We start from the raw sequence: 4,383 nt of genomic DNA, 5'->3' as shown, positions 1-4,383 counted from the left end.
GATGCGTACGCTATCACATGCCCCATCTGCATAAGCACTGCACCCAACCCTGATATCGATGCGTCACAATACACCACAAAATCCTCCATTCCCTCTGGAAGGGATAACACCGGGGCTTCGCACAACCTCTGGCGAAGAGTCTCAAACGAGGCCTGCTGCTCAGGACCCCACGAAAAAGTAACGCCCTTCCGGGTCAACCTGGTGAGAGGCACGGCGATCTTGGAGAAATCTTTAATAAATCTCCTATAATAGTCGGCCAACCCCAGAAAACTCCTGATCTCGGTGGGGGTCCTCGGCACCTCCCAGCTCATTACCGCCTCAATCTTGGCCGGATCGACCAATATCCCATTCTGATTAACGAGATGTCCCAGGAACTGGACCTCTCGCAACCAGAAATCACACTTGGAGAATTTGGCGTAAAGCCTCGCCGATCTCAAAACTCCGAGGATCTCCCTCAAATGCTCCTCTTGCTGCTCTCTGGATCTCGAATACACCAATATGTCATCGATGAACATGATCACCGATCGATCCAACATCGATCTACACACCCTGTTCATGAGGTCCATGAATGCTGCTGGTGCATTGGTGAGCCCGAAGGGCATCACCACGAACTCGTAATGCCCATAACGAGTCATGAACGCCGTCTTCTGGATATCCTCATCTCGCACTCTCATCTGATGATATCCAGACCACAGATCAATCTTGGAGAACCAAGACGCTCCCTGCAATTGATCGAACCGATCATCGATCCTCGGCAAAGGGTAACGGTTCTTGACTGTTAACTTGTTCAACTCCCGGTAGTCAATGCACATCCGGTGTGAACCGTTCTTTTTCTTGACAAAAAGGATCGGCGCTCCCCACGGCGAGATACTCGGCCGTATAAACCCCTTTCCCAGCAGCTCCTGAAGCTGCGAGGATAACTCCTGCATCTCTGGAGGTGCAAGGCGATAGGGCGCCTTGGCGACAGGCGCTGCCCCCGAAACCAAATCGATACGGAACTCCACCTGCCTCTCGGGAGGCACACCCGACAACTCCTCGGGGAAAACATCCGAGAACTCACGCACTATCGGGATCTCATCGACCGACCTCGGTCTCTCTGCACCTACTCTCGTATCCACCACATAAGCCACAAACCCACTACAGCCCTGTTGTAGACTCTGCCTCGCTCTTGCGGCTGAACAAAATGCCGAACCAGAACGGGTACCCTCGCCATAAACTGTAAGAACTCCCCCACTAGGGTCTCGTATGGTCACCAGCTGTCGCTCGCAGTCGATAACCGCTCCAAATCTGCTCAACCAGTTCATGCCCACGATGACACAGACATCTCCCATAGCAATCGGGACCAAATAAATCGGAAACTCAACGCCGAAGATCTCGAGTACACATCCTCGAATCACATCAATGGCATACACTGCTCTCTCGTCAGCTATGGAAACTCGCAAAGGTCGACTCAACGCCTCTCAACGAGTACTGATGTGCTGACTAAAGGCTAACGACACAAAAGACCGACTCGCATCCGAGTCAATAACACCAAAGCAGGTACAGAACACACAAGAAATGTACCTACGCATAACACAATATAAGCATAACACCACAATCCAAAATAAGAAGATGAAAGAATACATACCAGCCACGACATCAGGCGCTGTGCGGACCTCCTCCGCTGTCAACTGGAAGGCCCTCCCGCGAGCCTTTGGCGCCTCGGCCTTCACTGGCCGATTCTCCGTAACTCGCACGGCAGCAGGGACAGATCCCTGAGAAGCTCCCTGGGCCGACCCTCGCAACTGCGGACACTCTGCCTTCCGGTGTCCGATCTGGTTGCAGTGAAAACAAACTGCAAACCCCCTGGGGCAATCCTTGGCCATGTGCCCCTCCTTGCCACACTTATAACAAGACCCTGCTCTACAAATTCCCTCGTGACCCTTGCCGCACTTGCCACAAGTGCGGCCCTTCTGGTTCCCTGATCTCGAATCGGCGGGCTTGGCCCGCTTGGCTGCCGGCTGGGACTGTGCCGGTCGCCGATCTCTCCCCTGAGACTCCGCCTCCTCTCTAGCCTGAGTCTCTAGCTCTATCTCCCTCTTCCGGGCATTTGCCTGAAGCTCAGCAAATGTCCGGTATGACGAGTTCGCCACGAACTCTCGTATGTCCCTCCTCAGAATACTCAGATACCGACTCATACGTGCCTACTCGGTAGACACGTGCTCAGGGCAAAACATCGCCCTCTCATGGAACATCCTGGTGATCACAGTAACAGACTCAGTACCCTGTTTGAGGGTCAGAAACTCCTGGGCCAAACGTTCCCTCTCCACCGGGGGAACGTACCCATCACGAAACATAGCGTGAACCTCTCCCAGGTTACTGCGGCAGACTCTGCAGGTGTGTAGTGCGCTGTCACAAACTTCCACCAGTCCTTTGCTCCCAAGCGAAGCTGGTTCAGCGCGAACCGAACTCTCAGATGTTCCGGACAAGAACACGTATAAAAGCATCCCTCAATATCAGAAACCCATCTCATCGCAGCAATCGGATCCTGCATCCCATCAAATTCTGGTGGCTTCGTGTTGCTGAACTCTCGGTACAGCAACGAGTCACCCCCCTGCGGCCTGGCAGCAACGACGGCTGCGGTGGCCGCAGAAACAGCAGCCTCAGTGAGAGCAGCGTACCGCTCATCAAAAGTCTCGATCAACGTGGTCTTGATAGACCCGAACATCTCTGGTATCTCAGCTCGGATGGCCGCGGCCACCTCCTCGTGAATCAGCCTACGGATCTCCTCATCACTGGTACCACTGGTACCACTGCCCCCTGGGTGATGGCGCGTCCCAACCATGATGTCTCTGAAATACAACACAAAAGGAATCAGAGACTCGCTCGAGTATATTCGCACTCGATACTCGAACCTACTTGCTCTCATAGTACCCAAAGGATTCTTACGTAGAGTGTGCACTGCTCCGGTGTCTTCAGTAGTACGGGCCCTATACTACCGTCCACACCGCATCAGTATTCACCCTAAGTCCTCCTCCTTGGATCCCAGGTCACCAGTACTCCATATCTCACTAAACTCAGGCTACTCTCTAGTAAACCACTCGTAAGTTTCTCGCTGCTACCTACTTACTCTCGAAGCATCTCATAGCAGCAGTAACTCCTAGGCTAAGGCATCACAGATCAGGCCACTCTAGTCCTAATAGTAATACCTAGCATACTCTAGCATGCATAACATATCACATAATATCTCATAACGCATAATGTAAGGGTATTTTGGGAAATCACCGTTCAGGCGCTGGCTGATCGTACACACTGCTCTGCTCTGCTTGTTTCAAATCTTTTTACTCTTTTTAGAAAAATTTGTTCTATTTTGAAAATTTTTCCTCAAATCCTCAGTTTGAGTTCAAATGCGCTCGACGGTGCATCCGAATCCCTCAAACCAAGGCTCTGATACCAACTTGTAACGCCCAAAATTTTCAAACAATTTTTCACATTTTAAAACAACATAATTTCATTCACAATATTATAAAAATCTCATTGTATCACATAACACTCCAGAAAACATATCCCAATATCACAAGTATAAAAAAGCTCCTCATGTGTGTACTGATCATGCCGGCGCCTTCCCGCGATCCTCACTGGTACCTGAAACACATAACACGACACTGTAAGCATAAATGCTTAGTGAGTTCCCCAAAATACCACATGTAACACATATTAGCCACTCGAGGCTATAACTTTGTGGACCCTCTGGTCCTAACTCTGTAGACCCTCTGGTCCTAACTCTGTGAACCTTCCGGTTCTAACTCTGTGAACCTTCCGGTTCTAACTCTGTAACTCTGGATTACACACAACATATATCACATAGAAATAATACAGTGCAACACCTCACATACATAACATACAAGATACTCTATCACATAGCTCTATTACCACTCAAGGTAAAGTATGGTGAGAAGACTCACCTCGGGTGACTCGGTAAATCTCGAACTCTGAATTACTGCGCTAGCCTTCTCCTAATCACATAAATAATTACTCTAATTAATACAACTTCTAAAGGCTAGGTCAACCCCTCTCTATAAGTTCTATAAGAAGGGAAAAAGACCAATCTGCCCCTCTAATGGCTCATAAGACCAACCACTAACTAAACCCTAAAAGTCAACAAAAGTCAATGGTCAACATTGACCGGACTCGCCGAGTGCACTAGAGTGACTCGGCGAGTACATGTCTGTACTCTACGTCCCTGGTCCTCCCTGGACTCGCTGGTCAACCCGGTGCTCCATGGGTCGTCACAGGTCGCGAGTCGCGGGGCAACCCGACTCGACTCGTCGAGTCCCTTATGGACTCGGCGAGTTCCTCCCATGAAAACCCTCAAAAGATCTCTTGAGGTCAGATCTGCTTCAC

This window comes from Lactuca virosa, chromosome 9 (assembly GCF_052849685.1).
Source record: "Lactuca virosa cultivar CGN04683 chromosome 9, Lactuca_virosa_CGN04683_v6, whole genome shotgun sequence".
Classification (NCBI taxonomy): Eukaryota; Viridiplantae; Streptophyta; class Magnoliopsida; order Asterales; family Asteraceae; genus Lactuca; species Lactuca virosa.
The sequence above is the reverse complement of the archived record's forward strand: the minus strand, read 5'-3'. Positions refer to the sequence as shown.